Raw genomic sequence first — 16,904 nt, 5'->3', positions numbered from 1 at the left:
TTCTTCTAGGTTCTTGAGGTGTTACCTTAGATTATTGATTTAAGACTTTTCTTCTTTTCTAATTACGCATTTAGTGCTATAAATCTCCCTCTCAGCACAGTTTTAGCTGTTTCCCACAAATTTTGAGATGTTGTATTTTCATTCAGTTAAATGCGTTTTTAAAATGTCTTTAGAAGCTCCTCTTTGATCCACAGATTTTTTTTATAATTGTGTTGTTTAGTTTCAAAGTGTTTAGACAGTTTCCTGTTATCTTTTTTTAAATTGATTCCTAGTTTGACTCTACTGTGGTTGGAGAACACATTTTGTGTGATTTTAATCTTTTCAAATTTGTTGAGGTTTGCTTTATGTCCCAGGGTATGGTCTATCATGCTATGGGTTCCATGGACATTTGAAAAAAAAGGTTTTCTGCTGGTGTTGGGTGGAGTGGAATGTTGTTCACTTCCCGTTGGTTAATCCTGTTGTTGAGCTCTTCAATATAGCCTGGCAAGTGTGGAAGTCTAGGTTCCACTTGATACTTGTTGGGATGGGTGCATGTGGGCCCACAATTTTATCTGTTTGCCTTCAGTAGAGTGATTATTTTCTAAAATTTTTCTGTCAAAAGAGGCAAATAGGTTGCTTCTCTCCTGGTTCTTTGGCTAGAGAGAGCAGACTTTTTTGGGGCCTGTTTTGTCTGTACCCATTGGCATTCCCAGGTTGCCAGCTTCTCTAGCACCCAGCCTAGGATATATGAGGAAAAAGAAAACCCAGGGAGATCACTGCCATGTCATTCCTTGGGTCCTGAGGTCCCTAGTCAATCTGGCTTCTCTATGTTTTTCAGAGTTGGCTTATGTTTGTTTTATATATAATGTCCAGGGATTTTAGTTGTACTAGCAGAAGGAATTGAGAAAAGTGTGTCTATTCCATCTCCTGGGAAACCAAAGTCCTCATATATTTTATTTTATTTTTTAGGAAGATTAGCCCTGAGCTAACATCCGCTGCCAATCCTCTTCTTTTTTTGCTGGGGATGACCAACCCTGAGCTAACATCCGTGCCATCTTCCTCTGTTTTATATGTGGGACACCTGCCACAGCATGGCTTGATAATCGATGCGAGGTCCATGCCTAGGGTCCAAACCAATGACCCTCAGGCTACCAAAGCAGAGTGTGTGAACTGAACCACTACGCCACCAGGCCAGCCTCCTTCATGTAATTTAATACCACTTTAACACAGTCGAGAAAATGACTGTTGAGGCGTTCCAATGCCATATATAAAGTACTGTCATATGACCTCTTGTTTTATTTGCCAATAACTCATACCTCACCTATTTCTATGAAAGAATTCTCTTAACTGCTATGTTGAAAGCTTCTAGTCACATCCATTAATATAGATCCAAAAGATCAATTGTATAATATTATAATAGGTACATTGTCTTTTATGATGATTCATATCTACTCTTACAGATATTGTCTGTTGAAGATGTCTCCACTGGATGGCCAATCCCATGAACTCGAAGACTGCCTACTAATCTGCCAACATATATTTTATCATCCTCTTTCCACAGTAGGCATAAAATAAATATTTAATAAGTTGAATTCACTCTTTTTGTACAACCACAAAATCTATGAACTTCAGAATTGTCCTATAATTCATTTATCTGAACTTCCAATGAGTTTCTCCCTTTGAGCTTTAATAAGAGAAAAACTGACTTCCTCTCAGAAAACAGTCTAACACATATTTAAAGGAGAAAGAAAATAAAATATTCTTTGGTTCAGTGATTAAAAGAATATTGAACTTACTTTTTAAAAATTAGCTTTCTGAGATCACAATAGTAAATTTGAATAATGTTCAAACCAAAGTATATAACTTCACCTTCCTCGAACCTAGCCCCATTTGTGATTCCCTTTTTTATTATGATCTAATACTACCTTAGTTCTAAGCAACAGAAATTAACTTTGGTTTACTTAAGCTGAAAAGAACTTATTAAAATAAGTTTGACCCACAAAGAAAACCTTGGGCCCAGATGGCTTCATTGCGAATTCCTCTAATATTTAAGAAAAAAAAATAACACCAGCCTTACGTAAACTCTTTCAGAGAATAGAAAAGTATCAAACATTCTTCAATTTATCTTGTGAGGCCAGCATAATTTTGATAACAAAACACAATTACATACAAAGAAAGAAAATTATAGACTAATGTCCCTCATCAACATGGATGAAAATATCCTAAATAAAATATTAGCAAAATCAAATCCAATTAATGTAGTAAAAACTAGTATCTCCAGGAATGCAAGTTGATTTAACATTCAAAAATTAATCAATGTAATTTGCCACATCAACAGAATAAATGAGAAAAATCATGCGATTATTTTAATAGATGCAGAAAAAGCACTTCATAAAATTCATGATAAAAACACTTCCAGCAAAATAAAAATAAGAAGGGACTTCCCTTAATCTAATAAAGGATATCTATAAGACACCTACAGCAATTGTTATGCACATATGTCCAAGAGATTGTGGATTCCGTTCGAGACCACTGCAATAAAGCGAGTCATATTAATTTCCTGCTTTCTCAGTGCATATAAAAGCTATGTTTTGACTATACTGCAGTCTATTAAGTGTGCAATAGCATTATGTCTAAAAAACAATGTGTATACCTTGGTTAAAAAATACTTTATTGCTAAAAAATACTAACCATCATCTGAGCCTTCAGCGAGTCATAGTCTTTTTGCTGGTGGAGGGTCTTGCCTCAATGTTGATGGCTGCCAATTGATCAGGGTGGTGGTTGATGAAGGTTGGGGTGACTGTGGCAATTTCTTAAAATAAGACAATAAAGTTTGCTGCATCGATTGACTCTTCCTTTTACGAATGATTTCTCTGTAGCATGCAATGCTGTTCGATAGTGTTTTACCCACAGTAGAACTTTTTTCAAAATTGGAGTCAATCCTCTCAAATCCTGCCTCTGCTTTATCAACTAAGTTTATGTCATATTCCGAATCCTTTGCTGTCATTTCAACAGTCTTCACAGCATCTTCGCCATGAGTAGATTCCATGTCAAGAAACCACTTTCTTTGCTCATCCATAAGAAGCAACTCCTCATCTGTTAAAGTTTATTGTGAGATGGCAGCCATTCAGTCACATCTTCAGGCTCCACTTCTAACTCCACTGCTCTTGCTGTTTCCAGCACATCTGTAGTTACTTCCTCCACTGAAGTCTTGAACCCCTCAAAGTCATCCATGAGAGCTGGAATCAACTTCTTCCAAACTCCTGTTAATGTTGACATTTTGAGCTTTTCCCATGAATCACAAATGTTCTTAATGGCATCTAGAATGGTGAATCCTTTACAGATGGTTTTCAATGGACTTGGCCCAGATCCATCAGAGGAATCACTATCCATGGCAGCTATAGCCTTATGAAATGTATTTGTCAAATAATAAGGCTTGAAAGTCAAAATTACTTTTTCATCCATAGGCTGCAGAATGGATGTTGTGTTATCAGGCATGAAAACAACATCTTAATCTTGTCAAACATCCCCATGAGAGTTCTTGGATGACCAGGTACATTGTCAATGAGCAGCAGTATTTGGAAAGAAATCTTTTTTTCTGAGCAGTAGATCTCAACAGTGGGCTTAAAATATTCAGTAAACCATGTTATAAACAGATGTGCTGTCATCCAGGCTTTGTTGTTCCATTTCTAGAGCACAGGCAGTGTAGATTTAACGTAATTCTTAAGGGCCCTAGGATTTTTGGAATGGTAAATGAGCATTGGCTTTGACTTAAAGTCGCCAGCTGCATTAACCCCTAACACGAGAGTCAGCCTGTCCTTTGAAGCTTTGAAGTCAGGCCTTGACGTCTCTCTAGCTATGAGAGTCCTAGATGACATCTTTTTTCAATATAAGGCTGCTCGTCTACATTAAAAATCTGTTGTTTAGTGTGGCCCCTTCATTAATGATCTCAGCTAGATTTCTGGAGAACTTGCTGCAGCTTCTCCATCAGCACTTGCTGCTTCACCTGGCACTTTTATGTTATGGAGACGGCTTCTTTTCTTAAACCTCAGGAACCGACCTCTGCCAGCTTCAAACTCTTCTTCTGCAGCTTCCTCCTCTCTCAGCCATCATAGAATTGAAAAGAGTTAGTGCCTTGTCCTGGATAAGCTTTGGCTTAAGGAAATGTTGTGGCTGGTTTGATCCTCTCCAGACCACTAAAATTTTCTTTATATCAGCAATAAGGCTGTTTCACTTTCTTATCATTTGTATGTTCACTGGAGTGGCACTTTTAATTTACTTCAAGGACCTTTCATTTGCATTCATAACTTAGCTAACTGATGCAAGAGGCCTAGCTTTTAGCCTCTCTTGGCTTTTGACATGCCTTCCTCACTAGGCTTAATCATTTCTAGCTTTTGATTTAAAATGAGAGACACGCTACTTTTTCTTTCACTTGAACACTAGAAGGCCATTGCTGCGTTATTAATTGGCCTAATTTCAATACTGTTGTGTCTCAGGGAATAGGAGACCTGAGGAGAGGGCAAGAGACAGGGAACAGGCAGTCAGGACAGTGAGGAGAGCAGTCAGAACACACACAACATTTATCAGTTAAGTTTGCTGTCTTATATGGGTGTGGTTCGTGGCATCCCAAAACAATTACAATAGTATCATCAAGGATCACTGATCACCGGTCACCATAACAAGTATAATAATAATAAAAAAGCTTGGAATATTGTGAGACTTACCAAAATGTGACACAGAGACATGAAGTGAGCAAATGCTGTTGTAAAATGGCACTGATAGACTGGCTCAAAGCAGAGTTGCCACAAGCCTTCAATTTGTAAAAAAAAATGCAATATCTGTGAAGCGCAATAAAGTGAAGCGCAATAAAATGAGGTCTGCCTTACTTAGTGGTGATGGACTGAAAGCCTTCCCACCAAGGTGAGAACAAGCAAAAATACTCACGAGGATCACTTCCATTCAGCCTCATGCTCAAAGTCCTACCCAGTGCTAAATTGCAAGCTAAAGAAATAGAAGAAATAGATGGGAAAGGAAGAGATAAAATTGTCAAGATTCACAGATGGCATGATTGTTTTATAGAAAATCCAAAAGAATCTAGAAGCAAACTCTGAAAATTAATAAGGAATTTAGGCAGACCAATGTACAAAAGTTAGCCGTATTTCCAGAACAAACAAAACAAAAAATTTTAGAGATACAATTTAAATAGCATTGAAAAAAACTAAATACCTGACTAAACCCAACAAGAGATATGCAAGTTTTCTCTGTGCAGAAAAGAAGAAGATATTACTGAGAAAATTTGCAGAAGATGTAAAGAAGTTGCGAGATGGGCCTTGATTGTGGATTTAAAGACTCAATTGTAAAGATGTCAATTCTCTCCAAATTGATCTGTAGACCCAATGCAATCCCAATAAAAATTCCAGCAGATATTTTGAAGAAACTGATCAGATGATTTTTTAAATGTTATGTAAATTCAAAGAGCCAAGAATAACCAAAGCATCTTTGAAGAGGAAATACAAAGTGGGAGGTTTTGCCTACAAGATATCAAGACTTCTTATAAAGCTAAAGTAAGATAGTGGCATTAGTGTAAGAATAGACAGACTAGTAAAACAAAATGCAGATTCCAGGAACAGATCCACACATAGACACTCACTTGATTTACGATCATAGTGACAGTGCAGTGTAGTGGGGAATGAGAGAACCTTCAGGAGGTGGTGTTGGGTCAATTGGAAACCCATACAGAACAAAAAGTGAGTGTTGAGTTCTACCTCACACCACTCACATCAATTCCAGGTAGATTGTAAATCTAAATGTGAAAGATGAAACACAAAGCTTGTAATAGATAACAGAGATTATCTTCATGACCTTGGAGTAGGTAGAGAATTTCTCAGAGGACACAATCAGCCTTAACCACAAAGGGGATGTTTGAAGAATTAGATTTCATTAAATTCAAGAACCTCTGCTAATCAAAAGATATCATCGAGAGTAAAAAGTCAATCCACAGAGTAGGGGAAGACACTTGAAATTCATATACCTGACAAAGGTCTTACATCCAGAATATCTAAATAGCTCCTAAAAATGATAAGAAAAACATAAACAACTCAATAAGAAAAAAGTGGGCAAATTGAACAGATATTTCACAAAAGAAGATATCTCAAAAGGCCAATAATCATATGAAAAATTGTTCCACTGCATCAGGGATATGAAAATTAAAATCACAATGCAGTACCAGTACATACCCACCAGAATGGCTAAAATGAAAAAAAAAAGAGGAAAACACCAAGCACTAGCAAAAATATGAAGCATCTGGAACTCTCAGACTCTGCTGATCAGAAGGTAAATTCATACAACCACTTTGGAAATTGGTTTGGCTCTATCTACTAAACCTAAACATATGCACTCCCCGTGTCCCAGTGATTCCACACAATACAGAGACATATAAATGCTCCCATGTGTGTATTAAAGGACACGACAAGGATGTTCATAGCAGTGTTATTCATAATGGCCCCAAACTGGAAAAAAACAAATGTCCGTCTAAAAGCAAATGGATTGTGATATATGCTTATAAGGCAATATTATTCAGCAATAAAAAAAGAGAACATTTTGTTGCACAAAAGAAGCCAGGTGCAAATTGTATGTATTGTATTATTCCATTTATGTGAAACTGAAAAACAGGCAAAACTAATCCACGATGATAAATCGCAGAATAGCGGAGTACCTTTGCGGGTGCGGGCAGAAGGGGTCTGCAGGGGTGCTGGGGATATTCTATATCTTGATCTGGGTGCTGGCTCAACAGGATATACGTATGTAAGATTTTATTAATTGATACGTTAGTCTTCACTAAAATCAAAAACTCTACTCTGCAAAAGACAATGTGAAGAGAATGAGAAGACAAGCCCCAGACTGGGAGACAGTATTCACAGAAGAAATACCTGAAAAGGATCATTATCCAAAATATATGAAAAAATGCCCACTTAAAACTCAACAATAAGAAAATTAAAAACCCAATTAAAAAATGGGCAAAAGACCAAAACAGGCATCTCATCAAAGAAGATACACAGATGGCAAATAAGGATCTGAAAAAGATGTTCAGCATCATATGTCATTAGGGAATTGGAAACTAAAACATAATACCCCCATACACTTCTTAGAATGGCCAATTCTCAAACACTGGCAACACCAAATGCTGGTGAGGATGTGGAGCAACAGGAACTCTCACTCAGCGCTGGTGGGATGCAAAATGGCACAGCCACTGTGGAAGACAGTTTGGCAGTTTCTTAAAAAACTAAACATACTCTTACCATATGATCCAGGAATCCCACTCCTTGCTATTTACCCAAAGGAGTTGAAAACTTATGTCCACACAAAAACCTGCACACGGATATTTATAGCATCTTTACTCATAATTGCCAAAGCTCGGAAGCAAGCAAGATGTCCTTCAGCAGGTGAATGGATAAACTGTGGTCCATCCAGACAATGGAAGATTATTTAGCACTAAAAAGAAATGAACTATCAAGCCGCGAAAAGACATGGAGGAAACTTAAGTGCATATTACTGCGTGAAAGAAGTGTCTGACAAGGCCACCTACTGTATGATTCCACCTATATGACATTCTGGGAAAGGCAAAACTGCAGAGACAGTAAAAAATCAGTGGTTGCCAGGAGGGAAGGAGGGCTGAACAAGTGGAGCACAGAGGATTTTTATGGAAGTGAAACTATTCTGTTGGGACTATAATGTCATATGCTTGTCATTATACATTTGTACAAACCCATAGAATGTACAACACTAGGACTGAACCCTAATATAAACTATGGACTTCGGGTGATTATGACTTGTCACTGTTGGTTCACCAACTGTAACATATGTACCACTCTGGTGGGAGATGTTGATAGTGGCGGAGGTTGTGCATGTGCGGGGGGAGGGGGTATATGGGAACTCAGTATTTTCTATTCCATTTTGCTGTGAACCTAAAACCGCTCTAAATAATAAATTCTATTAAAGTCTTAAAAAATTCTATTAAGCTAAAAAAAAATTTAGCCAAGCTCTGCCTGTGGGATTTGTGTACTCTTGTACATACATATCTCAATGGAACTTAAACAAAGAAATAAAAACCACAATGAGATCCTACTACTCACTCACCAGAATAACTGAAAGACCCTGATAATACCAAATGTTGGGAAAGACACGGAGCACTCGTGTACTGCTTGTGAAGAGCTGCTAGACAGGATATCCTAAAGCTGAACTCAGGCTATGACCCAGCGAATGCTATAGACCCTAGGTCTATCTATACTCACCAGAAACGCAAATCTTCATTCACCAAAACACACATAAGAGAAGGCTCGTGGCGCCCCTATTTATAGTAGCCCCTAACGGTAGCGGTTACATGGATGTGCATATCTATAAAAATGCACCCATCTGTACACATAAGATTTGTATGCCATATTATACTTTCATAAAAAATGTTTAAGAATATTGGGATCGAGTAAAGTTTCTTATGCATTCACCCGCACTAGAGTCAATAACAACATCTGGCATACAACTCAATAAAATGTAGAAAGTGAAATAAGATTGTAAATATGCATGCATCTTTTAAACGAAAAGGGGGAAAATACCAAAATCAGTGTTTTAAAATTTCTATTGGGGATAGGAGAGGTATAAGTGATGTATTTTTCAAATTATGAAGTCACTCTAGGTTCCCTGATACCTATTGTGAAAAATGATAGCAAAACAGAAGCACTTACTAAATTAAGTATTAAAACGTAATAAAATGAAAACCATTTTTTATTGGTGCAAAGGAGGCTTTCCAGGGAATCGTAAATTGTCCTTACTTAACGTAAGTGTTGAAAACAGTTTCCACACAATATGAACTACCACATGACCAAAATTCAATATTTAGGGATAGTTTTTGAATCTTTCATTAAAACAGAAAGATTCTTAAAAACCATTCATTTCTCCCCTTCAAACAGAATCCCATCTGTTTCAAGACTGAATGAATATGTCAGCACAGCAGTTCACTTCCAGAATTTAGCAAACATTGCAAAATTAGTTTCAAAGCATATGGCAGATATTTAGCAAAATTTTTTTGTTGAATGACTTTGTGACTTAAGGGGAAAACTAGGAATTTTCAAACTGTTGCCTCAGTGAGTCAAGGAGTTGCAGGCTCAGTGAGTCAAGGAGTTGAAAGTAGGATTTCTTGGACTCTCCGGGTCTGGTGGTAGTGCTCCTCTATTCAGAGAATAGCATGGAGCAGCATGGGGACAGGACCCAAGGCCAGTAAAAGCTGCAATGGGTGGAGGGCAGGGCTAAATTTATAAGGCATAGGTATGTGAGTTATCTCTTTACAAGAGAAAGGAAACATTATGTTCAAAAGTCATTAAAACGGTATCAGAGCATGTGGGGCCTGGTTATCGGGTGGTCCTATAGCTTTGGATACGAATCAGGTCGGATCAGGTCAGGACGTCCTATGCTTCCTGGAGGATGATATAGATCAGCATGTAGGGCAGGAGCCTTGGGCTTCTCTCCCTGGGCCAGCCTTGATCCTCATCGTTTATGTTCTCCTTATTTCACGGAATGGAAATCCCTAAGTCAGCCAATCTATATTCCTCAGCAAGACAACTGAATAATTTCGTGGCAGCTCCCCAAATAGTGGCAACTTCATTAATGGAAAATTGAAATTTTACCTGAAATTTTATGGAACAAAAGAGATGCATCACATCAGGGACCATGCCCGTACGGTGACTTAGACCCCATCGGATAATCTGTTCTTTTAGTGAAATTCTCTGCCGGCAGCTCACACCTCTTCCATGGGTTTACACATCTTGACATTTAGCTATTATCCTTAGCAACTCCCCTAGTGCCCATCTTATCTGTTAACCCTCCCAGCAACGTACACGACAGTATTAGCCCAACAGTGGCCCACTGTTGCAGAGTTTCCCTTTCATCTCCTCGGCCCTCAAGTGGTGGCCTGAGCAGGGTGGGGGCTGCCCTTGGACTCCAGTGGATACAAATGCAACCGTATCTAGCTATCTGTGCTAAGACACATTTTCTTCCACACTCTAACATGTTTGAAATCAGGCTGTACCTTACAATTGCTATTGACCAGGTGGTGATTGTAATAGTGCTGGCGTTGCCCACACAGTTACCATCAAAAGCACAGCACCAAAACCTGCAAGGTGGATGTCAGCTTTTTAACCCCTAGCAACCAAAGAGTTGCAGGTTTGGGGTAAGTCAGATCTATTTAGCCACAATCCAAACCAAGTATCAAAAGTAGATTAATTTGATATAACTGTAAAGCTGGTTTATAGCACCAATGATTTTTAGTTTTTATGAATTTTAAGAATTGCTCTGTTATCAACACTCTTATGGGCACAGAGAATAACACTGGGTGGAAAAAAAGAGACATCACCCCTGAGTCAAAAAATAAATCAGGAACGCCAGACCTGAACTTTTAGGTATAAAAATAGATAAAAATCTATGTCTAGTAAAGTCTAAAGGAGTCCTTCAGTAAGATATAAAATGAAAATTCTAAGTAATGTGAAAGAATTATCTGTTTAATTGAAAAGACTTTTTTTTCTTAATGGAACATAAAAATAATGGTGTATTTTACAAATAATGGTATATTCTAATGACATAGTTTTAAGCCATTTCTTAATGATATACTTTCTAGGTGCCTTAAATGTGAAAAAATGGGGAAAGCACATTGTTGGGGGAGGAGGGGCTTACTCTGGTTAATCCTTGCACACTACAAGTTATCTGGAAACTTCTCTAGATAATTTATATATTTTAGATTCCTGAAGTTACAGGAGAATTACACCTAAATTTAAAGAAAGAACTGGGCAAAGTGAAAATTTCAAATTGTCTCATTAACAAATCAAAAAAGAAAAAAAATTCTACAAAGACTGGGACTTCATCAGACTAAAGAGCTTCTGCAAGGCAAAGGAAACCAGGAACAAAATGAAAAGGCAACCCACCAACTGGGAGAACATATTTGCAAATCATATATCCAATAAGGGGTTAATCTCCAAAATATATAAAGAACTCATACAACTCAACAACAAAAAGACAAACACCCGATCAAAAGATGGGCAGAAGATACGAAGAGACATATTTCCAAAGAAGATACACAGATGGCCAACGGGCACATGAAAAGATACTTAATTTCACTAATCATCAGGGAAATGTAAATCAAAACTATACTAAGATACCACCTTACACCCGTTAGAATGCCTGTAATTACCAAGACAAAAAAATAACAAATGTTGGGGAGGATGTGGAGAAAAGGGAACGCTCATACAGTGCTGGTGAAAATGCAAACTGGGGTAGACACTATGGAAAACAGAATGGAGATTTTTCAAAAAATTAAAAATAGAAATACCATAGCACTCAGCTATCCCACTACTGGGTATTTATCCAAAGAACTTGAAATCAACAATTCAAAGAAACTCATGCACTCCTATGTTCACTGCAACATTATTCACTATAGCCAGGCAGTGGAAGCAACCCAAGTGCCCATCAACTGATGAATGGATGAAGAAGATGTGGTATATACAATGGAATACTACTCAGTCATAAAAAAGATAAAATCGTCCCATTTGCAACAACATGGAGGGACCTTGAGGGTATTATGTTAAGCGAAATAAGCCAGACAGAGAAAGACAAACACCATATGATTTCACTCATTTGTAGAAGAGAAACTAACACACAAAGAGAACAGTTTAGTGGTTACCAGGGGGAAGGGGGGTGGGGGGTGGGCACATGGGATAAAGGGGCACATTTACATGGTGACTGACAAATAACGTATAACTGAAATTTCACAATGTTATAAACTAATATGACCTCAATAAAAAAAAAAGAAAGCAATTTTCTTAAGGACTTACTTCAAACAAATGTATCAATAGGGAATATATCACACATGCCCCAACATGAGGCAAAATTTTCTTCCAAAACTATCCCTTAGGGAGGTTCACCTTACAGACGACACATCACCATCTTTTATAATACCTTAAGCACGGTCAACACCTGAACTGAACGCTGTTTGTGGAAACATATTATTAACCTCAGACAACCTTAAACAATGCTAATACTGGTGCTGGTAGAACAGACCGTAAAGAAGGAGGCAAATTAACAGATTTGCTAAAGCTCCCTGAGGTCATAAAGCTACGATTTCAAGCATTGGGTACCATTGTTTAAAAATCACTGAAAGCAATGCTGTAAGTGCTGGTGGGGCAACCACAGGATGGACTTTGAATGCTCTAGTATTAGGCACAGAGGTACTTGTGGTTTGGGATAAAATTCCCATTGACAGCATCATACGTGGTTTCAAAAAATGCTGCATCTCAAACAAATTGGAAGAAAAGATCATTTGGGTTTTTTTTTTTTTTAACATTTTGTTTTGTTCTGTTTTTTGGTGTGGAAGATCAGCCCTGAGCTAACATCCGTTACCAATCTTCTCAATCTTCCTTTTTGCTTGAGGACGATTGTCCCTGAGCTAACATCAGTGCTAATCGTCCTCTGTTTTCTATGTGGGATGCCACCATAGCATGGCTTCATGAGCCATATGTAGCGCTGTGCCTGGGAGCTGAACCTGCAAACCCTGTGCTGCTGAAGTGGAGCTCACGAACTTAACCACTGTACCACTGCCCGCCCAAGATCATGTGCTCTTATTGTGTTAGATGACTGCAAAAGTCCACGTCAAAAGTGAATTTGAAGTTTGAATAACATTCATGAAACGTGAAGGTAATGGAGGAAAGGCTCCTTTCTTGGCTAATAAGTGAACAAATTTAAAACAAGTAACTAATATTAAAGGTATACATTTTACCATCTCATCTACAACCCTAAAAGCTATATATTTAAGTTGGGCAGAAAGATTTTGGGTGGATCTTCACATTGGAAGAAGCATTGTCTGTTCAATTCAATCCCCTTATAGTCAAGCATACATGATATTAAAGTCATACAAATTGACATTAGATAATTCTATTGTCAAAAAACCAAGTACCCTAATTTATCTTAATGAACCGTGGTTAAAAAATAGGATTACTACCTCATGGGTGGCTTATGGAACTAATGTGCTGATTTAGAAGCAGTTACGATTATATTAGTCTGAGATCTAGTATTTTTTTCACGTTAGTTCAAATCTCTTTCAATTAGAATCTTAAGATTCTCCAGCAAAAATAAAAAAGTCTGTATTCCCAAAACCTTTTAAAGTACAAAACTTTTAAATAAATGCAAACCATATCTTGGTAAATAATATGTACTACGAAGAAGGAGTGTGGACGGTAGAGAAGACTTTCATCGTAAATTAATGCAATTCTTTTTCAGTAGAAATTTGACTATGTAAAATTAAGAGGCAAATATTTATACCCTTTGACCTTCTAATCATACTTCTGGGTTTTGAAGTAAAGCAATTAAATAGTGGAATGATTACATAATTATGATATTTCGTTCACTGATTATGCAGCTATTTTTAAAGGGTAAATATTGAAACAACATTTTTCTTTCCTTGAACTAACAACTGTTGCCAATCTTTCTTTTTTGTTTTTTTCTTTTTCTGCTTTATCTCCCCAAACCCCTGATACATAGTTGTATATCTTAGTTGCAGGTCCTCCTAGTTGTGGCACATGGGACACCCCCTCAATGTGGCCTGACGAGCCATGCCACGTCCCCACCCAGGATCCGAACCCGTGAAACCCTGGGCCACCCCAGCAGAGTGCACCAACCTAACCACTCGGCCACAGGGGTCGGCCCCTGAAACTACATTTAAGTTACTTGTAACACATATGACAGGACTAGATGGGAATATTAAAAAACAGCTAGTGTGTTGGGTGGCAAAAATTGCAAGTGTTTCTTTTTCAAAACTTTTGGCAATGTTGTCTTAGCACTACTTTGATAGTCTGAAAAAAAAGGTTTGACCATCTGATACTATTGTATAAGCATGGGGGGAAAGTACAGATATACACTAGACTGTTAAAATCAGTTACTGATTGGGTTTAAAGGAGAAAACTTTTCATTATATATCTTTCAATTGCTTGAATTCTTAATAGAAACATATTTTTAAATAAAAAAATTTTAAATGTTTTTTGAAAACACTCATGCCCTCACCATAAAATACAATAACAAATTGGCGATCTGGCCTGGGCGAGGTAGAAAATCCTATCAGCATCCACCACCTTCTACAGTAAGTGTCCAAAGCAGCACAAAGTATTCATTGCCCAGAGCCTGTTTCTCGATTTTAAACAGTGCACCTTGGTGGCAGCCATCAGGCTGTGCTGCATGTGGAAGGACACAATGGCACATGACGGCCACGCCACACAGAAACATGGTAGCAGGACTAACAACCACATTGGTGGTCTGTGGAAATCTTCAAGATGAAAAACATCAGAGCAAAGTTAACCTTTGTATTCCTTTTCTTATTTAAAATAAAAACACTACTTTTGTGTTAAACTCACGCTTTCCCCTTCCAAGTAGCTCTTCATATCATTCCCAAATTAGCCATAAAAACCCCTTTCTCCCAACAGAAAGAAAAGCTTTTTATAGTAAAACCTTGAGTCATTTCCTGGCATCCCAAGACGTGGGCCAGATACTGAATGTTTACAGAGAAAGGGTGACTCTAATTTTAGTCTTAATCGGAGTGCGAAGATGTCAGTGAATAACCATCCACGCAATTTGAAGCTTTCATTGTTCTTTTACGCTTCTTTGAGCTTCTCCCAGAGGTGCATTTATAGATTTAGAAAGATTAAGGGAAGCCATTCTAGAAGAAATCCCTCCAAAGGGCCCCAATTACAAGGTCATCTAAGAAACTTGGTGGAAACGCTGGACGACCAGGGTCTAAGGGACAAAGGGTCACTCAAATCAGTTGTGTCTCTCCTTCTCATTGAAGGAAAGAATTTCTGTTCCTTTAAGATAGCTGAGAAAAAATTAGGAGAGCTTAAGAACTGTTTTTCAGGGGCCAGCTTGGTGGCCCAGTGGCGTAGTGGTTAAGTTTGTGTGCTCCACTTCAGTGGCCCGGGGTCCACAGGTTCGGATCGCAGGCACAGACCTACAGACCGCTCATCAAGCCATGCCTTGGCAGCACCCTGCCTACAAAACAGAGGAAGATGGGCATAGATGTTAGCTCAGGCCCAATTTTCCTCATCCAAAAAAACAAACTGTTTTTCAAACTGTGAACAGTAAGAAACAAATGAGCTTGGAAACCCAATTATCTACACAAATATTCATAACACCATTATTCATAGTAACTAAAAAGTACAAACAACTTAAACAGCCCTCAACTGACGAACAGGCAAACAAAACGTGTTATATCCATGAACAGAAGACTGTTTAATGGTGAAATGAATGAAGTACTGACACATGCTGCGACATGGACCATCCTTGAAAACATTATGCTTAAAGAAGCCACTCACAGAAGACCACATACTGTATGCTTCCACTTAGGTGGAATGTCCAGAATAGTAAATCCATAGACACGGAAACTAGATAAGTGGTTGTCTGGGGTTAGGAGGGCTAATATGCGGTTTCTTCGTGAGATGTTGAAATGGGCTGAAATTAGATTATAGTGATGGCTGCACAACTCTGTGAATATACTGAGAAATCACTGAACAATAAACTTTAAATGAGTGAATTTTATGGTATGTGAAATATATCTCAGTAAACTTGTAAAAAAAGGAACTCATCACGAGCCGTTTGGTTTTAGAAAATAAAATGCACAAATGTAAGATTATTTCTACTAAGTAGGGAAAAAACAATATCAACATAACTATTGAACAATTCGATTATCAAAAGTTCTCCAGTTAAAAGTTAAACAGATTTTAAATCCAGTTACGTCTCCAAACATATTCACTTTTCTACCTAGCAGTTACAAATTCCAGGTGCATAACATTGTCATTAAGTGCATAGAATCAATAGGTTTTAACCCTTGACAGCTGTTGTCCAATAAACCCAGAGTTTCACTTTCTCGTGATTCCACACACAGCACCTCCTGAGGTAGCTAGGAAAAGTGACTCTGTACATATTTACGCAGTAATTGCTTGAGAGGATTTGGTGTCACTCTTCTGAAGGTTCAATCTAAGAGTGTACAAAAAAAAGCTATAACAAGAAAGTTCTCTCTAAAAAAATGTATTTGGAATTGGTCTAAACTAGGGGGCCATAGCTGGAATAGAATGACCGGTGACACTTCGAGATTCCCATTTCCATTTATTGTCAAAAGGGGTGGAGCCCAGAAGCCTAGATATTTGGACAAGCTCCTCTGGAAGACTGACAAGCTCACTAACAGTAATCAAAATAAGAGAGGTGCTCCCCTTTACTAGTTAGATCATCTCGGACATTCCTAATTTCCTACAGATATATCTTCTTACAGAAAAATAAATTAGAAGTGATCATTTTTGAAGAAGTGTTAAAATCTCTTGAACATTATGATCACGGGATTACTATATCAAGCATTTTCTTTTTTTTTAATTTATTTTTTATTTATTTTTTTTGAGGAAGATTAGCCCTGAGCTAACTACTGCCAGTCCTCCTCTTTTTTGCTGAGGAAGCCTGGCCCTGAGCTAACATCGTGCCCATCTTCCTCTACTTTATACATGGGACGCCTACTACAGCATGGCGTGCCAAGCGGTGCCATGTCCACACCCGGGATCCAAACCAGTGAACCCCGGGCCTCCAAGAGGCAGAACGTGTGTACTTACCGGCTGCGCCACTGGGCTGGCACCCCCTCCCCCCCCATATCAAGCATTTTCTATGTTCTGATGGGACAGTAAAAAATACTTTTAAATTAGGAGATCATCTTTTTTTTTTTTAAAGATTTTATTTTTTTCCTTTTTCTCCCCAAAGCCCCCCGGTACATAGTTGTATATTTTTCGTTGTGGGTCCTTCTAGTTGTGGCATGTGGGATGCTGCCTCAGCGTGGTTTGATGAGCAGTGCCATGTCCGCACCC

Source organism: Equus przewalskii, chromosome 2, assembly GCF_037783145.1.
Source record: "Equus przewalskii isolate Varuska chromosome 2, EquPr2, whole genome shotgun sequence".
Taxonomy (NCBI): domain Eukaryota; kingdom Metazoa; phylum Chordata; class Mammalia; order Perissodactyla; family Equidae; genus Equus; species Equus przewalskii.
This window is presented reverse-complemented; position numbering follows the sequence as displayed.